General features: G+C 37.0%; 1 protein-coding gene across 1 annotated transcript in view; it reads left to right on the top strand.

Moving 5' to 3' along the window:
- The window catches only part of LOC134166689 (T-cell activation Rho GTPase-activating protein-like), a 1,836,444-nt gene that overhangs the window by 1,350,689 nt on the left and 460,485 nt on the right, over window positions 1-25,270 (top strand). The window lies entirely within an intron of this gene.

The following is a 25,270-nucleotide window of genomic DNA, read 5'->3' as shown; positions in this document are numbered from 1 at the left end:
CATGAGTCAGTATAGAGATAAAGTATGGGCCACTTTTCTTGTTCAGCAATGTCCAAGGCCAGATGGATGGCTTTTACCTCTGCAAACTGACTCGATTCACCCTCTCCTTCAGCAGTTTCTGCAACTTGTCGCTGCAGACTCCATACAGCTGCCCTCCATCTCCAAGACTTCCAAACACTGGAGAGGCTTAGTGGACTAGATACTTGTCCATACTGTGCCACACACCCTGCCACTCATGACTGTCCAACCTTTGGGAAAATCTCTTGGTGGTCCTCCTATATTGTCGTCTAACCCTAGACCAGACCCAAACGTGAACCTGCTTAACTTTTGAGATCAGACAAAGTAGGCTGTTCTGAGGGTAGTATGGTCATGGGTATAACACACTCTGTATGATCAACATGCTGATTCCCATCACAATCAGCAGGCAGGTCTCAATGGTAACCAAAGGCTATTCAAAGCCTTCAGAACTCTCAAATGATGGTGTAAATAATCTGGTGGGGGAGCTGGGAATGTAAGGGAAAGTATCTTTCATAGGTTGAACACTCAAGGAGGAAACAGTAGATGCGTAATTGCTAAACACTTCCATTGTATACCTCCCAAAGTATAGAGGTGATGACCACGCTGCGAACACATACCAGCCCAGATGCATGATCAATGAGTCTACTGTATTACAGTATGAAATGAGAACCTTAGCCCAAGTTCCCCAGCTGGTAAACACTAAAACAGCAAAAACCAGCTGTAAGTAAGGTACGACATGCTGATACTCTGAGATCGAGAACAACAACTTTGAGAGCCAATAAATCATAGAATCATAGAATTGTTAGGGTTGGAAAGGACGTTAAGATCATCAAGTTCCAACACCCCTGCCATGGGCAGGGACACCTAACGCTAAATCATATCACCCAAGGCCTCGTCCAACCTGGTCTTGAACACTGCCAGGGATGGAGCATTCACAACCTCCCTGGGCAACCCATTCCAGTGCCTCAACACCCTAACAGGAAAGAATTTCCTTCTTATATCCAACCTAAACTTCCCCTGTTTAAGTTTTAACCCGTTACCCCTTGTCCTGTCACTACAGTCCCTAATGAAGAGTCCCTCTCCAGCATCCCTATAGGCCCCCTTCAGATACTGGAAGGCTCCTATGAGGTCTCCACGCAGCCTTCTCTTCTCCAGGCTGAACAGCCCCAACTTCCTCAGCCTGTCTTCATACGGGAGGTGCTCCAGTCCCCTGGTCATCCTCGTGGCCCTCCTCTGGACTTGTTCCAACAGTTCCATGTCCTTTTTATGTTGAGGACACCAGAACTGCACACAATACTCCAGGTGAGGTCTCACAAGGGCAGAGTAGAGGGGCAGGATCACCTCCTTCGACCTGCTGGTCACGCTCCTTTTGATGCAGCCCAGGATGCCGTTGGCTTTCTGGACTGTGAGCGCACACAGAAGACAGCTCATGTTCATTTTTTCATCAACCAACACCCCCAAGTTCTTCTCCGTAGGGCTGTTCTGAATCTCTTCTCTGCCCAACCTGTAGCCGTGCCTTCAGTTCATTGCATTGTAGCTGTGCATTCAAGTTCATATGTATACATTTAAACTTAAGTATCTACATGAAAGTGTCTATATGTGAAGGATGAGTCTAAGCCTCCATGTTTGGAAATCGAGATACAGAAAACGAAACCACTGCCGAAACATGAACACTTTCTGTCTTTGATATATTTGATCTTTTGACCTCTGACCAAGAGTGGCAAAGAGCTCCCATAGGATCTGTGTAATTTCTGCCAAGTTCATGTCCTTTTTAATGCTACTAGATACCTCTGGTGAGGGAGCATTCAGCTGATCAATTTTAAGTTTTCACTCTGAGGCAAACTGAGCAACTCTAGGTTATCTGCAACTATTTTGACCTAATTGTCAGTTCCACAGAAGCTTACGTTGCAGATGTCTAAATACAGGTGTATAAATCACGAGCTGATTCCCACCCTATTGTCTTTGATATACCTTTGCCACTCACTTAACTACAAAACAATTCACTTGGAAAGCAGGTGGGAGTCTTTGACTAGTGGATCCTGAGAAACATCTTAGACAAGCTACTGGGAAGTCAGTTTATGGGAAACCAGATCTGTGAGTTCCTAGGAATGTCAGTTGCCAGGTTCTCTAGCTCCTTAATAGTAGCTTATAGTTCTGGATCAGGGCAGTTTTGATATTTCCATAGGAACAATTTCCAGGATTTCTCAACTGACACTTAAGATTCCCAAATCATAATTGTTATAGAAGCTTTCAGAATACAAGCTTCTTAACATGAAACTTGTAAACATTTCAGACAATAAAACAGTTTTCTATTTGCCATGTTTAAGGATCTTTTTTTGATTGCTTGTTTTGACTGTATTCCTGTTTGTGCAAGTGAGGATAAATTCTCCATCATTTGAAAACTTGCTTCTCAATAGCTCACTTGTCCAGAGGATTCAATACCATGCATTTTTAGAATGCTTACATTTAAATAACAATATGAATGTCACAATATGCTCCTACTCTTCACACAGTTAATTCTGCACAGTGTGCAATGATCTGATTTTAGGTATGAGCTACTAAATATATAATCAATCAATTGTTTCTAATTTTCTTACTTTTATTTGACTATAAATGAAATTCAAAATCAGTAACTCCATTCTTCCAGTTTAATGCTTATTGCATAAATTGAGATACAGTATATTTAAATTATCTGCTATAGATTTATTTCCTCACAGAACAATGCATTGAACCTGCAACAATAAAAATAAAGAAGTCTTTGGATCCTTTACTTAGACAAAAGAACTTTTCATGTATTAAAAATTGAAACATGAGAAAAAAAAATGGTTGTTAACAAACATTAAAAAATATTAATTTGGTCCAGAATGTCCAAAAGAAACTATAAGTTTATCATTCACATTAAGCACATGGGGGAAAATCCTACATCTAATAAAAAAACCTCGACAAATACCATTTGTGGTAACAAACAAGGCACTCATAAACTGAATATCTCATATTAGTGTTTTGTAAAAACTCCTGTGTTGAATTTATTAACATCACAATGAAGAATCACATCAGTGTCAGCATATTTCACCATGTTCTGTTATGGTGCACTGAGCTCATTCACTCATCATTGTTTGATGATAATATAGAGAAACAGTCTTTCTCAGTGGAGAATTTCAACCAATTCAATAGCATTCGGCTATATAACAATACTGATGACAGAAGAAAAAAGTTATAGTTCTTTTTATTATTATTCTGTAATAAAGGGAACATACTTTCCTCACAAAATCCTTGAAGCTGATCCAAGATATAATTTAGCTCTACCACAATTAGATGGATTAGGAGTTCTCAGTGTATAAATACCTATGAGGCACTGCCATAATACATTGTCTCCTCATTCAAATTTCCAGGCAGAGACAAAGATATTTTTACATTTCTGCAAAATGTTTGTTTTGCCCTGATTAAACAGGATACTAAGAGAAAAAAGAGAAGGAATACATATTGCTGCAAAGAAGATTCTCCAAATGTAACAGACTCATGATGTATAAAGAGCAGCTAGATATAAACAAAAAGATACAATTCAAATCCCTATAAAGTTATTTATTATTAAACACTTGGACAGTGTTTGAAATTTAACTTTATTTCTTTATTCTAAATATATATTTTGTCACTTTTTCAATATCATTTTACTGAACTGAATAAACAAGTGAATTAACCATCACAAAATTAATGCACCCTTCCTCCTCTCTGGGGTGCTTTATAGGTTAATACTTTCCCTTTGCACAGGCTTTGAAATGTGTTAAACAGCATAACAGACATTTAATAGTATCATTTCCATATTAGACTAGAGCTGAGAGATGGAAAAGCTGTATATACTGTGAATTTTTTACTTGTCCAGAACAAGGCTTTTCTGAAGTATCAAAAATTTAAGAGACAAATGCCACAGACCAGAAATCTAGTAACATTCTTTGGCAGAAATTAGTACTTCTTGCAGTCTCTACCAAACTAGCATAAATGTATGTTAGACAGTAATATACCCTCCAGTTTTACAAGAACCTGTCGGAAGAAATTTTCCTTAGAACATAATTTAATGAAAAAGAATAATTCTCTGATAATTCACTTCAAAAAGTGTTTGGTTTTTTTCTGTTTGCTTTTTCTTAATTGTGTTTTGATTTTGTTTTGTTTTGGGTTTTTTTTCTGAAGGTAGTTAAACCTAGTTTTTATAGTTCAATGTATACCTTTAGTCCTTTCAATGTGTTTGTAAGCAGATTTCCTCCTGTGTTTCCAAGAAACTGCTAGCACTGATCATGCTGAGTTCTGAGAGTGCCTCAGAAACTTTCAGAAGTCCCCAGCGAAGAGTCAAATGAACAATTTTTTTCTGGGGAAATCATAAAAAAACAACATAAAAAACCAATATGTGACTGATGTTATTGAAGCTGGCATAGTATTTGACTAATCTTTAGCCCTCTGCTTCTTTATTGTTTTCTCCATAGACTACAAGTAAATTACAGCCCAGTGAAATAAAATTACACCATGGATTCAGAGCATTATACTGCCACTTTTGTAAAGATGGATTAACTACAAAGGGAAAATTAGTACAATTTACCTCTTAAAATGGATTAATTAACTTGGGTCTTTACATGGTTGCTTAGTTTAGCATTAAAATAATATTAAAGCGGTTCATTTTCATTCACTTTGAAATGAGTGCACCCACTTACGTATTCAATTTTGTTTCAATACTTCAAATTGCACTTTCAATATCATGAGCTAAGCTCCTTGTACAATTTCAGGTAGACAAGCTCACTCAGAGTAAAATATTATCTAAAAAACCTCATGCAGCATATGCCCAAAGAGGCTAGACTACTGGCCAAGCAATTTATTTAACTTGCTAATAACTGAGAGACAGAATTACTTCTTTGCCTGCCCAAGGTTTTTTTTTTGTGTATGTGTGTCTCACAGACAGTTAAATGATCACAACATGCTCAAGTGGCTGGATAAGGGAAGACTATAGCAGGGAAGAGAGAGTACGGTGAAAAGATTTGTCAGGAAGATATGATAATAGGGAAAGCATGGTAACTGGTTTGAGCTTCTACTGCACCATCACTTGAATTGGGTGCTGCCACGTAATCATGACATAAGGTTATTCTCTTCTAATTTACACAGAAATGAAAGGAAAAACAAAGAGATGTGTATTTAATGTGAAACTGAACAAATGGCAAGATAGTGCAGTAAAGAAGAAAGCAAATGTTGAAAACACAGTCCTGTACACCTGAAAAACAGAAAAAACAAACCAAGCCAAATCCAACCCTCAAAAAACAACAACAACAAAAAAAAACAACAAACCAACAAAAAAAAACAAAGAAGAAAACCTGCAGGGAGTTAAAAACAGGCTTGAAGAAATACACCGTAGGAATACTGGTTAGGAGGAATTGCTTTGGTAATTCTGAGGAAAGGAGATGTAATCTTGCCAAAAGTCCATACAAGAGAACTATAAGGGTGGTAATACATTATTTTCTTTTGTTAGCAAGAACAAAAGAAATAAAATATTCAGAGGAATCAGTAGGAAAAGTTTATTTGACATTAAATAAAAAGCTAACCTGGAATCAGGTTTTTAATGAACTGTGCTGAGGAAGAATGAAGGCTTGATACAGTCAAAGAGAATATTCAAGGTTAACATGTCTTGGAAGTATAATGGAGACATAATTTAAAAAAATCTCATCATAGTGAACAGTATCTCTGAAGTCATAATACCATTTTTGTTCAGTTTTTACTGCCCCTAGAGCTTCTGCCTCCAAAGGCATAAGCATTGTTTAATCTAAACGGTTCTGTAATATGGTTACTTAAACTGATGTTACCTTTTTTTTTTGTTAGGTATGCACTACATAAAATTTGTGTTGTAGATACCATTTCGGTAACAAAATTAAGAATTTAATTCCAGTCTGTGTTTGTGTACCACTGAACTCAGTAGTTTTGTCAAAGGCTTCACTGAATCAGAATCTGTTAACTCTCTCTAACAAGTTCTTCTCAAAATGTGGTGCTATTTCTTCATCTTATTTATACCAACATTATTAGACTGACATGCCTTAAATACTTTGAAATAAAGGTGCTTAAAAAAATATTGATAGTAAATATGGCAAATATACACAACCTTTTAGCACAATCAGTACTATGCTGCCATACCACAGGGGGATTAAGAATTAACCAGCCTTAATCCTACAGTATCTAAATATTATCATCATATGGTCCACTTAACACTAAAATTTAATGTATTTAGCAAGAATATATTCAGAATGTTTGGCAAAAGCTTGGTATTTTATTCATACTTAATCCATTAAAATTGCCACAGAAATCTTTTCAAGTATCTCTGAGGAAAATGAGGAACTAGATCTATTTGGTCACAACAGTTTTCCCCATCAGCTTTCTGTCTCTTTCCACTCAACACAAGACCTATAGGAACACTTAATTCCCATTAATACCAGAGCTTTCATGGTGGATAGGAGTGGTATTTTGCCCAGAGGATTTTCTTCTATTACAGATTAGATCACTTAGTTTCAGAACTAAGGAACTTTCAGTTATGTTAACACATATAAGTTAGTAACAAGAAATAAGTATGATTAGAGAAGAGATGCAGAGCAGCCCTGTGGAGAAGTACTTGGGGGTGTCGGTCGATGAGAAAATGAACATGAGCCGGCAGTGTGCGCTCGCAGCCCAGAAAGCCAACGGCATCCTGGGCTGCATCAAAAGGAGCGTGACCAGCAGGTTGAAGGAGGTGATCCTGCCTCTCTACTCTGCCCTTGTGAGACCTCACTTGGAGTATTGTGTGCAGTTCTGGTGTCCTCAGCATAAAAAGGACATGGAACTGTTGGAACAAGTCCAGAGGAGGACCACAAGGATGATCAGGGGACTGGAGTACCTCCCGTATGAACATATAGGCTGAGAAAGCTGGGGCTGTTCATCCTGGAGAAGAGAAGGCTGCGTGGAGACCTCATAGGAGCCTTCCAGTATCTGAAGGGGGCCTATAGGGATGCTGGGGAGGGACCCTTCATGAGGGACTGTAGTGATAGGACAAGTGGTAATGGGTTCAAACTTAAACAAGGGAAGTTTAGACTGGATATAAGGAAGAAATTCTTTGCTGTGAGAGTGATGAGGCGCTGGAATGGGTTGCCCAAGGAAGTTGTGAATGCTCTATCCCTGGCAGTGTTCAAGGCCAGATTGGACAGAGCCTTGGTTTAGTGTGAGGTGTCCCTGCTCATGGCAGGTGGACTGGAACTAGATGATCTAAAGGTCCTTTCCAACCCTAACTATTCTATGATTATATCCTAAATAATGCCATATTTGTTCTCTCAGGTAACTTACTTTGACCTAAATTCCTTAAATACAAATAAATGTGGAAATTAACTTCCCAGGTAATTTTTAAATCCTTTCTCTTTTTAAAAGAAAACCTCCTTAATAAGTCCTGTATATATATGTATATAAAGTAAAATAGATTTAGCATAAACAAAGGCATTTTATTTCACCATTCCAGGTTGTGAGAGAAAGTGTGTTGATGATTAAGACAGATACAAAACTATGAGCTCTTAGTGTCATACTCCATTAGAATTAATGTAAAGGTTTCAGCTGCCAGAATAAACATCAGTCTGATAAACAGAAGTAAACCAGAGACAAACTGAAAGTTTTTTAACATTTAATTTATTTTTACCTTCAAACATCATACCTTATAATTCAGTTGTTTGGATTTTAAATATCAAGCGAAAGAAGGGAGACATGAGTCTGAGTTTAAGAATTTTGAAGGATTCCGATTACTTGATAAATACAGTAGATTAATAATGCGGATCTCCACATTATTGGAGACTATGACATTTATATGAAAAGGAGCAATAAATGCTGAATACACTAAAATGATTAATAAATAAATTGAAAACATAATAAAATGAGTAATAAATGCATATTGATTGGTTCTTCAGTCCTATATTTTTAAGTTCCTCAAAATTTTACGTTCCCTGCATTTTAAATTCTTAATGTCCTAAATTCATTGCATCTTTGTACTCTTAAAATTCTTCAGGCTGATCTTAGTACAAAAAAAGGATGTTTAACACAATATTAAATTTCACTGTTCACTGATACTGAAATAAATAAATAATTCTCAAAGTTAATTCCATTTACCAGAATTCCATACGTATCTGTTACTGCATTGCTTCCTGGCCACAGAAATGTGCCAGAAATTAATCCCTTTGAAAAATTCAAGGCTCCTTCTCTTTCTGCCCACTTTCCAAAAACAGTAAGTTGCTGTGTGTTTTATAGGTGACCATGATAAAACTGAAGTTTCAGACAGCAATTATATTTTCTCTTGTTTTGAAGGGTTATTTCTCCTTTTGAGATATACATTGTGATATTGTACAAAGGTTATTATTAACAGTGTGAGAATGAAAAAGCTCCTTTTATATCTGGGCTTCTTAAAGAGCTGGTTTAGCATCCCTGCATCTGAATAAAAAAGATACAGCAGAATCTGTGCAACATCCAGTTCCCCAAAGACTGATTATTCTTCATTTCTTAACATGCTTAAAAACAATCTGTAAAGTCTCTCAACATAGCAGTGTTTACCAACGATGCACCATTAAATTTAAACAACTTGAGAATTGGTGCCATGCTTCACTGAAATGCTAGAGGTTTTTGTTGTTCTGTTTTCGACTAATGGGTACTTCACATATAGTTTAACAAATTCAGAGACATTCTCTGCTCCTACAAGCAAAATGTTAATTGACTCCATTAGCTGGAGCCAGGACCACAAGAATTCTTTCTTTGTTCCATTAACTCAGTATTTTTTATAAATGTAGATTTAGGAGCAGAGATTTGAAGTGCCATGAGTTTTTGTGAAGTGAAACTGAAAGACGGTGCACTGAATTTACAAATAGTTAGAATCATAGAATTGTAGAATCATAGAATAGTTAGGGTTGAAAAGGACCTTAAGATCATCTAGTTCCAACACCCCTGCCGTGGGCAGGGACACCTTACTCTAAATCATATCACCCAAGGCCTCGTCCAACCTGGTCTTGAACACTGCCAGGGTTGGAGCATTCACAACCTCCCTCGGCAACCTATTCCAGTCCCTCACCACCCTAACAGGAAGGAATTTCCTTCTTATATCCAACCTAAATTTGCTAGTAGCTTCTGTGGTCTACTCAGAGATGGCTTAGAAAAATTGCTTGCCCCATGCTGCAGAGCAACATTTTGCATGTGGTATTCTGGAACTCTTCTAGGAAGTAAGGATTTGTTTGTGAAATTTAGTAATTCCTGCAACAGAAAGAACTATGCAAAACTAGGCACCTAAAGGCCTGTAGTCAAAAGGACATATCTGTGAACTGTAAAACACTGGATTCTTTCTAGAGACCCACTATAAGCAAATGGTTAACTTACCCTCTTTGGAAGCTGAGAAACAGGGAAAGCATGGATTGGGTAATAAATCCTATTGGTCAGTACACTCATTCAACAGTCTTAGGGAGCCTGGAAAGCCACCAAGTACAAAGTAAATCTCTTTAGTTGGAGTTCTGCATCAGACATAGTTTTTAGGGAAGAATATGAGGTCCTGCGCTCCCCTGCTACAAGAGGAGTGTTCCCAGCATATTCTGGAGGAACTTGAGCATCACACTAATGACTCAAGATGAAGACTCAGTAATGACAAAAAAAAAAAAAGAATTAAAAATTGAGAAGAGGTTTAATATGTCAATTGCACATCATTGTTCTGACTCCTTGGAACATGAGAAAAGAAAAAATGTACTCTTCTGGTTCCTAGTTAAAGGATGTTTAAAGCTGCAAATGTGTGAACCAGAGTCAATTACAACAGTAGTGTTTTCAGTAATGACTTTTGGGAAATAAGAATGGGTATTCTGGATGGTAGTGGTAGGTTTTCACTCTCCTTTTTGGCAGGGCACTTGTAATAACTGATTATAAAACTTTGAGGACCAGAAGGAAAATAGACAGATATGAGCTAAAATGAAGTATAAAGAGGTAGAGATAATTTTTTGTAAATAGGAAATGAGGGTAGGTTCGTACTTCTACTTGAAAACTGTTGGGTTTTTTTAGCTGTAGTTGCCTTTGTGCTGTGTAATGTAGTTGAAAGGTCAATGGCGCTGGAAAAATACCGAATTCCCATCTTTCCCCTCTCTTTCTTTTGCCCCTTCACTGTGTTTGTAATTTTCCATTTTGTAAAGAGTACTTTTCCTGAATACTGGTCAGAAAGAGTTCTGCTATTTCATCAAGATTATTTTTAACATATTAAAATGAAGGTCCTGTTTTGAGGGACGGATTTTTTCCCCAAGTTTCATGATGAAAAGAAAATTAGAAGAGAAATTTCCATATACCCCTTACAAAGCAATATTTTTTTCCTGTTAAAAAAAAATCCCAGAAGTCTATGCATCTCCTGCATGTTCTAGGGTTTTGAAAGTAACAGATTTAAACCAATTTTAATGCTATAAAATACCCTAATTTGCTAAGTTATTTTTACTTATGAGTGATTCCAAAATAAAAACATGAAGGCATGAATCACAAATAGTAACTCCTAAGTCACAAACCACTGCAGTAGAAGGTAGCAATGGCAAGAGTCAGAAAGTAATAGGAGCAGAAGGTAATTTATGGGGTGGGGGTGGAGTCTTAGTTTGCAGAGCCCTTATGGAAGGGCTTTCTACGTAGTCATTCACATTTTCTCCACTTCCTGTCAGTTAGTTAATGCAGTTTAATGAAAAAAAAGAAAGTGTAGAAACAATTATTTCATCTCTGATACAATTATATCATTTGTAATTCCACTATATTTCATTTGAATGAAATGGGATTACTAATCAGGAAAAATATTCCTTAGCTTGAATAGTGACAATGTCTAACCATAACTGAAAGACTTGAAAAAGCCATGAATACAAAATATGAAATGAGAGTAGACATGTCTATGAAACTGAACACAGACAGCATGTTCATTATCTAAGAGTAGCACAAAGCTTTTATCTTCACTATGTGCTTCTATTTTCTTTAAGAATTTCCCCACCCCAAACACAGTATCCCTCCTGTGGCTACAATTCTCAATAATTTTAAAGAGAGTTTCTGTGGGTACTGAGACTAACAGTCTATGGAAATGTTCTCTTAAAGATTGAATAAACATAATAGATGTTTCATGCCAATGATTAGCCTAGGCAATATTTTTTAACCTTAGTGTCTTATACCAAGATACACCTATTCTGGCATGCAGCAGTTCATAGTATTTATGCTTACAGAGTTCTATTTGCTTCCTTTGTGGAAAGAATCACAGTTCAATGTGTACCATGAGCAAAGCTTGTACAATACAGCAAAAAGTGAGCCAGCAGAACAGTACTTAAATAATACTACATTGCATAACACTACTGGAATAGCAAAGAGAAGACATATTCTGACCTTTGAAAACAGAAACATAAGAGCTGGAAATTAACAGTGGCCTAGAAGACTGAAAGGAGCTGAAATGTCTCTCATTTAAAATAATAAATTTTTATTTTGAAACAAAAAATATTCAGTGTTAGAAATGACATAAATATTGTCACATTTTTCAGAGATGAGCAGTAGACTTTGAAATCTGAGTTTCGAAATTATATTATGCAATCATTTGCTACTTTGCCACTGGCAATCACTTGCCACTTGGAAAATGCACACTGTAGCATTGGTCTAGGCAGTTACATTTAAAGTTGACATCAGTGAGAAGAGCAAGTTCTGTTCCTGAAGAATGCAGGAAATCTGAAACCTACCAAAATGTACATTTGAGATTTATCCACATGACACACTCCATGCAATCACAGAATTTTATTTAAGGTTAATGTATATGGCATGTGCTAAAGAACTCAAAGATTTCTCCCAGTTCTCACTAGCAGCTCTTCCCCTTTCTCCCTTGCGCTCACGTAATCCAGTTACCCACGTAGAAAAATAGAATACTTAGGGTTGGAAAAGACCTTAAAATCATCTAGTTCCAACACCCTGCTGTGGGCAGGGACACCTCAGTAATCTGGCCCAAGAGAAGATTTGCACAACAAAAATTCCTACTGAAGATATAGAATTCACATTTTCCTAATTTTCCACATTTCAATAATATTTATACTGCCTCTGATCTGGTAGAGTGATCTGAATGCTTATGAGGACCTGGTGTGCAATAGGTACATTGATGGATATCATCTGCTTTAATTTCTTACTAAAAGAATTCATGAGACTACTCTGCATTAATCAGTAAAGAAGGTAGAAGGAAATATTATAAAAAATTCTGTAAACAAGAAAGTTTCTGATATGAAATTTTCCATTATTTACCAGCTAAACATGTAAGAGAATGTAAGAGAAAAATATCAAGCCCTCCTGACTTTATATCAATGTACTATGATTAGTTTGTTCTATTTTCAGACTCATGGAAGAGGTGTCAGAAGAATGATGTGACCTCCTTACATCATTACTATGCAATATTAATTTCTTATTCTAGTTTTGCTCAATGGCTTCAAAATCATAGTATATAGCATCTGTAATCGCCAGAATTAATTTAGAAGATATTTCCACTGAGATTGCTAATTCAGAGTCTAATAACTTTTTTAAGGTTTTTTCCATTTTTAGTTTAAAAATCCTTTATATTTCACATTTTTTGCTAGCAAAGGAGTTTATAAGTAGCTAAGGGATGTGAACATTTAATTAATGCCAATTGTTAAAATTTCTCTTGTTCTCTGAAGGATTTATTTCACCTGTGGGCCTAGGTGAAAAATCCCTGTAATTAATCTAGAGAGATCCTGCACAGAAATTCAAAACTACAAATCTACAAGAAATAAAAAATAGTTTCATATGAATTATGCTATGAATCAAGGAATGAAAGTGGTTCTTTATATTTGTTTTTCACAAATCATGATCTGACACATCTTCAGTTTGAGGATGGACTATAAAACTCCAGTAAATCTAGACCATCATTACAGGAGGAGAAACAAAAAGATTCAGCTAGTATGCCATTCTGTAAGATATTTTTCTCTTTGGAATTTCGGAAATGTAGCATACAGCAGGGAAGACAATATATCCAGAACATCAGGATGTGTCCCACTGTTGCTAACTGAATCTTTCTCTAAATGTCACATAAATGTGTTAAAACTGCAGCTTGGGCAGAAACATAAGAGCAGCATCTGTATGATTTGTAGCATCAATATGTGAGGAGATAGGGTATGAGATTTTTTTGCTGTTAATTGTGCTACCTTTGTCTTCTGTATGTTTTGCAGCCTGATCTCCCAGGTGAGATGACAGAGCTAAATTTAAGATGCAATCTGAGATTGATCAATACAGTTTCACCTATGACATAGGACATAATTTTACATTAAACACTCTCTAATGCTTCGAGTTCACATGAAAGTTATGCAGATTTTTAAAAGATCATTATACAACCCCCTAATTTAGTCACTACCTGAAACTGGTGGGGTTTACAAAACCTTTTCAATAGGTGTCCACACCGTTTCTAAAAGCACTTAGATTCACCAGAACCTTATCAGATAAAATACCAACATAGAAGGAGTCACATAATTTCAGTAGGGTAATGATAAAACACCTAGATAAATAGATTCCAGCAAGTTTACAATGCATTATGCAACTATAATCTAATTTAAGAAAACCCAATCCACTGCAAGAAAAACGAGTGTATTTTAAGTGTGCGTAGCAAAAGGTTGGATATGGAAGTAAGACTTTCCAATAGTGACTTCCGTAGTGACAGAGTGATAATAGTAACAACTGTAATAGTGACATGAAAATTCTGATTTAACCTAGAATACTTACAGATTCCTCTGCTTTAACAGAAAATCAAAATCACTGGGAGAAAAGACCCCTGAACTGAGGTCTTAATGTTTTTACTCATTTTTACCTTCAAAAAACACAACCCATATGCACCCTGAATAAAAATAGGAATCTAAAGACAAATTACTAACCTGGGTGAAGATATCAAACATGTTAACTTGGATACTAAAGAAGTTTTGAAGCCTTTATTTAAAAAAGAAAGGCAAAAGACTGGAGGAAGAAGCTACACGGGAAGCTGTTACTATTTTAACTACTTGCTTGTGAAATTTTGCAAATACTGAAATAGGAATGTTGTTCAGTCTGTTGGGTGCAGGGAAATTCTCAAGCCAGGCAGAAAGAACACAAAACCATAAACAATGACTAATTGCTTTAAATACCATGTTTTTTCTTTCCTCTCTCCCTCCTTTCTTTCTCACTTTCTGAATGTTTTTGTAGCTATATGCAGGTCCACTACAGAATTATGGCTTTGACATACTGACAGTTCTTTCTTCTTTGAAAGGTTTTGTCCGTGTACAGATACCAAGTACATGTCCTTTTTTTCATGTCACAATGGGAAAAAACTTTTATCTAAAAAAAAATCCCATCAACTGGAGAACATGATGATGCCTAGAAAGGTACAGATAATACAGATAATACAGATAATACAAACTCTGAACTGAATTATCTCACACAGTTTCTATAGTGCAAGACATTAATTTAGGGGAGGAGGGAGTTGTTTGATTTGACTTGTTTTGTGGGTTTTATTTCCTTCTTCTTGTACAGCCATTTTGCTGCTTTAATGATGATCTTCTGCAATCAAAGATGTATACGTAAACCTAGTAAAGTACAATCAGGAGACTTTTTAATGTATCACGAGGCATGATACCACTTAATAAAAGACAAAGGCACTTCCAAGTGTGCCCAAATTTTTACAAGAGAAATACGATCTTTCTTCCTGCAGTCAGTAACATTTTAGATTACGTAGTTGAAGTTAATTAAATAATACATACAGGCACACACATCACAAGAAACTAAGTCATGACAAAACTGCAACACTATGCTTGTATTTGAAGTTTCTACTTGCTAACAGAATCCAGGCACTGAGACAGTCTAATTCAGATGCAGTGTTTCCTCCATTCTTTCACTGGCATTGCTTGTTTTCAGTGGAATTGGATAAACTGCCTGTGTATTTTTGTTGTTACTTTTTGGTTCGTTGGTTTCATTCTTTATAGTCTGTATGTGTGGACTACCTGTAACTGTATTTAATTTTATGCAACAACATTTAGAGAATTAACTCCTTTCAACATTCTCAGTAGGCTGCAGTGGTTTGCAAGAAAGAATTAAATCATCATGAAAATGAATCTCAATTCCTCAGTCTGGAAAGGAAACAAGAAAACTACTGGAGAAGGCAATAGCATTACCACCAAGTTTGTGGTGACAATGTGGTGGTAAATGTGGTGGTAAAGTGGCCTTGTTGCAAACATACAGATGCACTATAAGTAATGTATAGCTTGGGGGAGGGGGGGAGGGGGGAGGGGAAGGGAGGGAGAAGTAAAAGCTTATGTTATCTGAAAATTCTGCTTCAACTAGAAAATATATTTCAAATATATTACCATACATATATATTGCAACTAATTTTCCATTTAGTGTGTCATGTATCTCCAAAGCCATAATATGACTAAAGGATTAGGAAGGTTGTTTGCCAACATAAGATTCCACCAGAAGAATTCATACTCCAAATGGGTCAAATTCAGACCTAGGAAACAAAACATTTTACATTGTGGTGGCAGGAATATCCTTCATAGCACACATAGCTTCACTTACATCAGTAACTCCGCACACCAAAGTCAAAATAGCATTGTCACAGCACCAACAAAGGAGGACACTCCACCCCTTACCTCTTCATCACAACAAAAATTCCCCCCAGTTATTTGGCCATGGATATTTAAGAGCCAATATTTCTGCAGGCTATTAAAACCTTCTTACCAACCCCACATCTCAATGAAATGATGTAATATTTAAAGCAGAATTTCCCACTCTTACTGACTCAAGACTGTTTCACCATGCACATGGCTATCTCTGTGGCTATGTTGACTGAAGTATTGATAAAGCTATCTATTAGCTTATTAATACAATGACAGGTGTAAGTCTCACACATAGGCAAAGCAAGAGATGATAATTGCTTTGTATCCAGTCTTTACAAGATGTTCTTTATCGTGCTCAATGCATTTATTCCTCTTTGATAACACGTATTCATCCCTGTAGCCTGTAGCCATACAGTGCTACTTATGTGCCCCTGTTATCTTCTGACCTACTGAGAGACACAATGTAACTGTTGCACTTTAAAGTGCTATGGCAATTTGGAAGCACCAAATTAATTCTCTTGAAAATCTGAGTAACTACCTCTGCAATAGTAGATTATCAGTCTCAAACTGATTAAAAAAAAAATCTGTTGCAGTCTGGGATTACAAGTTTTTAAAACTTAGTAGGAACATGCTTCTAGATATTGGTTGTCCTCTGTCATCTTGATGGTCTAAGTGTGAAAGCAAACCCTATCCATCACTCACAGTCTTTCTCCCAGTGGAAATTCTTTCCACACTGTTTATGATCACAAGTTTCCATGTTAATATCTTGCTTGTGCAAGTACCTGGAGTTCTGCCCTAAATACAAGGTTCTACATAACAACCATTTGTCATTATAAAACATCAAATACTCAAACAAAGCAGCCAGCAAAACAGAAATGTTTAATTTCCTTCCTGTATGCCAGCATGGTCCTTCTATCTGCTTCTTAATAAACACTGAACACTAAACACTACCCGATTCTGCTTCAATTGCAAAATTGTCACCAAGACCTCTGTAGCTACTGAGTCTATAAAAAGTGGTTTTTTTTTACACACAGTAATTAGGGACAGATAAATGCAAAACCACTGGCTGAAAGTTATATACAAAATACATAATAACATTACATGCACTTTTCTCAAGAAATTAGTATTTCAGCCTAAGACCCAGTCTCAAGAATGCAAGACTTCATCTAATTGTTCACAGCCAAGCTAGAAATACAATTCTATGTTACTGAGCCAGAAGCAGGATGCAGCCACAAGGGTATTACTACTTCTTATAGGCCTCAAAGCCTGTACTTTGTAACATTAAAATCTTAAGATTGATAGAGGGGTTGCATATTGGCAAAAGAGTCTGAATAATAATATATACTGGGTATATCTTAATAATGTATATATACCACTGATAATTACTAATATTTGGTCATGACAGCACTTTAGAAATTAATTGGTAATGGAAAAGCTCCAAAAGAAGGCCAGGAGATTTTAAAGTCTGATCTGTAATAACTTTAGTGAACTTTATTTTCTAATGAAAATATTAGCTCTTCTCATTGTGTTAAATGAGGGGCTTAGTACCTGACAGCCCACTTATTTGTATGCATGAAAGTATCAGAATTGAGATCTAAATCTCTTGCAAACCATATTTTAGCATCTGCTTTGATTATAAGCACATGAATGAGCTTTGAAAAGGAATATCGAGTGAAAGATGAAGAAGCATTAAACCCTTAAAAAAATTATTTTATCAGAGAGAATGAACTGAAAAAATTGTCTCAGCACTAGGAACAGGAAATGGATGAAATACATTTTCAGAAGTGGAGAAAACATTTGCAGAAACCCAGGCAGGGAGAAAAAGTGGTCCAAAACTATGCTTCAGCTGGATGTTGCATGAGAATATGGAAATCCCACAACCAGACTGAGAAACTCAGAAGCCATTTTGGGACTTGTAGGACAATCACAGTTGTCTTGTAAGCCTTGAATAACAGTATATTGGCATTCTTATACCATGAGAGGAAAATGAGTATCCAAAAAAGAGAGTTTCACAAATGAGCAGTGTAAAACCTGCCTAGACTGAACCTTTCAATAGTGCATTGTAAAGCCATCTGCAGTCATTACTGGAAAGCATAATTAAAGTAAGATTTTTTTGTGACTTCCAAATATTGCCTCACAGTCACAGGTTTAGGTTCTCTAGAAAATTCTGTTTGCCCCATGCATGGAAAGCCAAAGTTCTCAGTTTCTCATTATTTGATCTTATTCTGGATAGATTTAATTAAGGAACAGTACACTTCTTTTTGTACTAGAACATTCCAGCATTTCCTCTGAATTACTATTTGGAGCTTTTATTTCCCCAGGTTTCTACAGAAAAATCTGAAACCGATCATTTAATTTTCTTTAAAATGAACAAAATTGTGTTAAGATTTTAGTTCCTTTTGTCTGCCAGTGGGTAGGCATTCATGTGTGTTTCAGAGAACAGCAAAAGGTACCTGCCGTGTTGCTCACAGCAGAAGTGGTGAAGAAAATCCAAGAACTGTTATAGCAAGAAAAGTTTCTATTGCACCTGTAGACTTTGAAGACAATTGTTATTTCTTGTAGGATTTTAAAAGTTAATGTCTGTGAACAGGAGGAAGCCTCCAAACAGATTGCAGTTTTAGCTATGTCAGAATAGCTCTTTTTCTCTCCTGTTCTTTAGTGCAAATGTTGCATCTATACCATAGGAGACATGAATTCAAGTGTTGGAATAAAGGTGGAGATCTGGGTTATTTAGTCATGTTGCATGCCATAATCTGTCATGTCATTAGGCCTTATGTCATAACCTGAAGCAGTTGTAGTAGGATTCTTTACTTTTCTGTTATCTGGCGATTAATCCTTTATCCTCTCTGACAGAATTTTAAATCAAACTTGAGAAATTTGTAAGCACAGTGATGAAAAACACTTAAATCTTACACTTTTTAAATTACATATTCTTATATTTTTCTAAGTGATAAAAAAATTGTGGTTACAAGTATTTAAAGAAAAAAAAAAAAGGAGAGATTAAGAAGTCAAACAGGTTTAAAATAAGAATTCCAGGGTTTTGGTTTTGCTTTTGTTTTTTCTGTTTGCTGTAGGTCTATTACATACTTTTGGGACAGTGGAATGCCTAGTCCACCAGAAAAGACACTTCAGGACTCTAGAGGACTAGTGGTCTCAGTCTGAAAGCTTGTCAAGGCCTCTCCAGCAGCTGCTTTTTGATGATATTCCATTTCCAGGAGGAAGGTAATAGAGGGAAGTTTTTTGCTTGCTCTAACTATAGTTGTGATATGACAAGATAATCGGGCAGCAAACAGGAAGAGGGGGATTGCTCTGAACAGTAGCAAGTGCTGAGGGCTGTGCCCTGATCAGAAGGACTGGCGGGGAAGGGCTGGTTTGAACAGCAGGCCCAGGCTTGCCATATTAGTAATGCATGGAGGTACAATTTTGCAGATGGGATTCTGTACAAAAAAAGCAGGCTAGAGAACTTTTTGTCTTGCTACACTCTTTTATGAGCACAGAGCCTAAGTTGGTCCCTCTGACACAAAGGCAATGCTTGTCACAACAACACTACTCTGCAAAAGACAGGTGTTACTTTCACACAGTGACCTAAGCTTGTAAAAAGTACTCTTAGACAAACTAAATACTACAATCTTCCCCTTTACACAGCACAGTCTAAAGGCTTTTCAGCCTGTGATATAACTGCACAGCAATGTGAGTATTAAACACTCATGAACAAAGGAACTCCAAACAAATATTGATGAAGACTCATACCAAAACCATGAACTCTGCTCACTTGCTTCCCCCTCACTACCAAGTAAGAAAACATACAATGTATAACAGATGTCAGGCATATTCCATGGATGTACTTACATACTCCAGTGATACACATGTTGAAAGAATGTATATTAGACTACAGTATCCAAATGACTAAGCAGTGCAGCATAGAAATTGAAAGCAATTAGCTGGACAGGATAGTCTGTCCTAAGGAAAATGTAATTATAAATAAATAAGCATTTCCTGTCTTCCACAGGCTTTCAGTGCTATACACATGATGCAAGCAGTACCATTCTCATAGGAAGGAATGAATGACAGGAATGAAGTGAAGGATGGGGGAGGAGGGAAGGAGCCCTTGTTGCTGTCAATCCTGTGACAGTAGCATGGTTATAACAAGCAAGCCTGAATCTCAGTGTGATTGTTCTGGGGAAATTATACTACCACTGTATAGAACTGTAGGATTAGGTATTCCATATTGGATCTGCATTTACCACCAGAAATCAATACGCAACATTGTAAAAAGGCTGGCTTACTCTAATGATGAAAAAGGATGTGTGAAATTATAACTACCAGACTACTTTCCTATTCACAGATCTGTTGAAAATCAATTTTGTCCTGCATAAAAAAATGTATGAACAAGGGAGGATATATATGTTACAGCAAGATGAGCTTCAAAAGATTATATTCTGAATATCTATATAGTTCTTTATAGGTGGACCAAACATAGTGTCTAAAATCATATGATACAACAAAACAGTGCTGCTGAACAAGGTTTTCATTAGATCCTCAATCTAATAACCCTCCTTAAAGAAATACAAAATACTGTGTCAAGAATTCTGTGCACAGATTTTTCCTGTACAAGGGAGTGATACTACCCGAAGAGTTTTTTCCCAGAAAACAATAGTTGTCCTTGCCCATAAAAGGCACATGATTTCCATAATACTGTAAGTTACATAAACCCAAAGCAGAGGGTAGTACTACAGTACTAGTAGATTTACACTCTGGTTGAAACTCTTCTGCATAAAGATGATGGGCTGCCTCAGTGTCATCAACACAGAGATTTCAGTATACCAGTATTTGGTACCAATTAACTGTGAGTCTGAAGAGATCTGTGTTATCAAAACCTGCAAGCATTTCTTTGCTATAAAGGAGTATTTCCTTACATGTGAATAAAAATTTTCATCAAAACAACAACTTGTCTGCAGGAAACAGTATTTCTGTGTGTGGAGAAAAAAAAAAAAAAGAAAGAAAGAAAGAAAAGAAAACAGAAAAAAAATCCAACCAAAAATCAATCAAACAAACAAATAACATCCATCTAATTTTCATTTAATAATTACTTTTATTTTCATTGAAATCTCTTCTTAAACAATGTTTAGCAAGAACTGAAACATACTATTGTATTGTTAAATTCAACACAAAGGTTTTTTTTTAAATTAATTTAGTTAAAAAAATGATTATAGAGATAAATTTATAAATATTTTATAATTTACATAAGTAAATATATAATTATAAATAACACACAAATATGTAACTTATAAAGCATTATATATAAAAATATATTAAAAAAATAAAATTTATAATGTTTAGATTTTTCCTTTGAAGTGGAACCAAATAAGTACTTTTTTGGTAGTACACATGTCCTGCAAGTTTAATATAAACCACAATACACATTTTAGAAATCTGAGAACTTTTTACATGGTTGTTTTCATTGTCTTTATTATACAGTTAAAAGTCATTAAGAGTGAATAATTTATAGGATTGCAGTAAAGCATAAAGCTTCATATTGATGTTTCTTTTTAGAGCAGCAGCTTTATTCAGATTTGTTGGCCTCTAACCACTGTGTTGTCATAATTGTGTAAATCAGAAAGCAGATTACAGAAACGGATAAGTATGTATACTGTGAACTGTTTTTCCTAATACAAAATACAAGTCTTTTGTTTTTGTACATGCATAATTATCTGATTTATTAATTCCTGTATCTATTACTAAAAAACTTTATTTTCGCATGGTATTTTGGTAATCACATTAACCATTAGCTAATTAAAATGCACAGATATTTGGAAGTGTTTAGAGAGAATGATACTGTCTTCATTTCAACTACATAACTTATATATATTAATTCAAAATTATCTACATTGCCGTTAAAGCTTAACAAAAATTAATATTTTTTACTTTTTTTAATGTATTTTTAAAAATTGTTTCTATGCATGTAAGAAGTTTATTAATTCTACTTAAGCATCAACTAATCGGAAAACAGGAACTTGTCTTTCCTACATAGCACAGTGGGTAGGAATAAAGGATTGGTTTCTGTTTCCATGTAAAATCAGATCCAGTAGCTGATCATAGGCAATGAACCCTTTCTTCCTACCACACTGTGTGACAGTTTGATATGTCTGATACCTAATCTTTTCCTTTTTTTTTTTTTTTTTTTTTTTCCCTCAGTAATGCATCACCCTAATATTATCAGTGGGAATTCACCTCCCATCATTTGCACATAAATGGGGCTATATCAATTTAAAATCTCTGGGAGCTCTGGGCTTATTTTGGTGTGCAGATAGTTTTCAGACAGGTACTGCCTATTCATTCAACACAGCCTCAAAGCACAATGATTTATCCCTTGATATAGAGCTATGACATGAGAACACAGAGGGTGATTTATCCTGTGTGATTTAGTTCAGTGAACATATACTGCCAAATAAGAAAATGAAGTGTGTATACCATATAATGGGGGAATTGAAAAAACAATGTATAAACTGTCAGCTTATTGTAAAATTATGTGCCATTTCTACTAAATTCTTAAAAAAAAAAAAAACCTATTGAAAGTCATTTCAGCAGCAACTGCAGTTGTTTAAGACATGCTGGGAAGAAGCGATAATGGCAGTGCTTAGCAGTTCATTACATATCATTAATTCGCGTCACCATTATGCTCCTCTATTTACACTGTGCTGGCATGCAACTTAACTGCTTGCTTTCCTAGGAAATCCAAGGATTATTTTCATTAACTTTCTTTGCCAGGCTTTCTCAAATAAGATTGGAACCCCCGTTAGCCCTCTATATGGGTATTTGAAGACTTCTTTTTCTCCTTCTGAGGGTCCTGGAACTGTCCTTAGGAAGCTAATCATTGTTGAGTCATTTTAAGGAATCTCATTCAGGAGCAACAAGCATGCCGTTCACAGCATAGCCAGATTCCTTTCAAGCTTTCTGATCTCCTAACGGGACCATAAGTTGCATAAGGTGGTATGAAATGTTATCTCATATGTCAGGCTGTTGTTGAGTTCATCCCATCATACTGATGTTAGGCATAAAAAAAGATGCATCTTCTTCACCTGGGAGGGGAAATAGAACTTCAGCCCTTCTGAAACCAACGATAAAGTGCTCCTTCACTAAATTGCTCAAGAATGATTGTGCTTATCTTGGCTGGGATAATTTGCTTCATAGTAGATAGTATGGGGATATGTTTGAATTTGTGCTGAAAACAGTCCTGATAACAGAGATATTTTTGTTATTGCTGAGTGGTGCTTACACAGATTCAAGGCCTTTTCTGCTTCTCATCCCACCCTACCAGTAAGTAGGCTGGGGGCACACAAGAATTTGGGAGAGAGCACAAAGCTGGGAGAAAAAAGAAGGTGGCCATTTGAAGTGATGGTGATTACCTTCCCAAGTAACCATTACATGTGATGGAGTCCTGCTTTCCTGAGAATGGCTGAACACCTGCCTGCTGAAGGGAAGTGGTGGATGAATTCCTTGTTTTGTTTTGCTTGTGTGTGAAGCTTTTGCTTTACCTATTAAACTGCCTTTCTCTCAACCCATGGGTTTTCTCACTTCCCATCACACTGATAAGAGTAAGCAAGCAGCTGTGTGGTGTTGAGTTGCCAGGTGTCATGGTTGAGGTGTCATGGTTTAAGCCCAGCCTGTCACTCAGAAACCACGAAGCTGTTCACTCACTCTCCCCGCTTCCTCCCCCAGCTCCCAGAGGGATGGGAGGAGAATCAAAAGCATGTAACTCCCATGGGTTGAGATAAGAACAGTCTAGTAACTAATGTATAACACAAATCACTACTGCTACCACCAATAATTATAATGATAAGAGAAATAACAAGGGAAGAGAATACAACTGCTCACCACCAGCAGACCGATACCCAGCCCAATCCGAGCAGTGATCTAGCCCTTCCAGGTAACTGCCCCCAGTTTACATACTGGGCATGATGTGCTGTGGTATGGAATACGTCTTTGGCTAGTTTGGGTCAGGTGTCCTGTCTCTACTTCCTCCCAGCTTCCCCTCCTCCCTGGCAGAGCATGAGACTCACAAAGTCCTTGGGCAGAGTAAACATTACTGAGCAGCAACTAAAAACATCGGTGCTATCAGCACTGTTCCCAGGCTGAAAGTCAAAAACACAGCATTGCACCAGCTACTAAGAAGAAAAAAAAAAATACTGCTACTGCTGAACCCAAGACATGAAGTTAAACACAACAGCCGTTTTTTGGTGCCCAGCATATGGCTCCAAAGTTTTGAGATAACAACAGATTTAATTGGAATGTGGTAGATTGAAGTCATAGCTATTACTGCTGTTTAGCTAATTGACAGGCTTCAGTGCTTGCCATGGGTCTTGCTTACTTTACTATAAATTAGAGTAGTCTGATGCTAGTTAGTGGCTGCTTGCTGCTTTTTGCTTTCTGCTTGGTGTATGGCTGTGCTGCTTATCATCTTACTCTGCTGTGCCTGGGAACATTTTGATAACAGCAATGGTGATGTGCCTGGGCTGGCAGATGGCCAGGGCATTGCTGCTGTTTCTGTGCTGCTGTATTGAACAGGCTGGAACTTCAGTATGAACTTGAGTTGAAGTAACTGTGACCTGTGTGATTTATGGAACAGAACTTCACAACTAACAAAGAGTTATAAAGCAGGTATGTTTATTGCGGCACTGGGTGCAAGGGGGATCACTCCACCTAATTTGCTCAACAAAGCTAGATATTTATTACACACAAACATACATAGTAATTAGATTTCACAAGCATAGGAGGAGATTATTATTATAGTTAGTTCCAAGAACTCATTAATACCAATCCCCTCCCCTCTATACCTGTGCACTGCCATCTTGTGGTCTCGGGCTGGGGTCTTCTGGATGAAGTAAGAGGTCTTCCTCACTATGCACTTTTCATTGTCACAGTTTCCCCAGCTGGCAACCACAAGACTGATAGAGACTAGTTGAAGCAAGTTCCTGTCAGACATTCATCTTCTTTAGGGAAAAGGGCTCCTGATTTCAAACAATGTGTTTTGGTTACCCATTCTATTCTGAGTTACAGTTTAACCACAAGACAAGTGTTGCAGAATGGCTCCAAGAGCAAGGCCATGGATCCTTAGAGGCCTTGTGCGAGCAAAGCAAGGTGTAGGCCTCACAGGTAACCGGATACCGGATGGGGGAGGAGAATGTGGAGGAAGCTGTGTAGAACTAACCAATACTGTTCTGACTAGTAGGCGTGGCTAAATACCACGCGGATATAAGCAAATTGTGCCACAAATAAAGTAGAAGTTTGCTTATCACCCATATTGGATTGGCGTGCCCGCTTCTCCTCGCTGCTTACAAATGGCGCCCGAACAGGGACATGGACTACAGGGCCCCGGCTACCGGGGACCCGGAATACAGGGCCCCGGTTGACGGGGACCCGGAATACAGGGCCCTGAGTATCAGGGACCCAGAACGGCGAGTGAGCGGTGCTGGCGGTAGTGGCTGGGGAGCACGGGCAATGCTGTTGCGGTGGCGTGACGGACCCGGGTGCTTGGACTAACTGAAAGGAGTCCGCCACTGGGGCGAACCAGACACTGCTGCGTCGGGAGGCCGATCCGGAGACCGAGGTTACAG

Source organism: Pezoporus occidentalis, unplaced genomic scaffold (assembly GCF_034315485.1).
Source record: "Pezoporus occidentalis ecotype Australia unplaced genomic scaffold, CSIRO_AGI_Poc_V1 ctg27, whole genome shotgun sequence".
In the NCBI taxonomy this organism is placed as follows: Eukaryota; Metazoa; Chordata; class Aves; order Psittaciformes; family Psittacidae; genus Pezoporus; species Pezoporus occidentalis.
The sequence above is the reverse complement of the archived record's forward strand: the minus strand, read 5'-3'. Positions and strand labels throughout refer to the sequence as shown.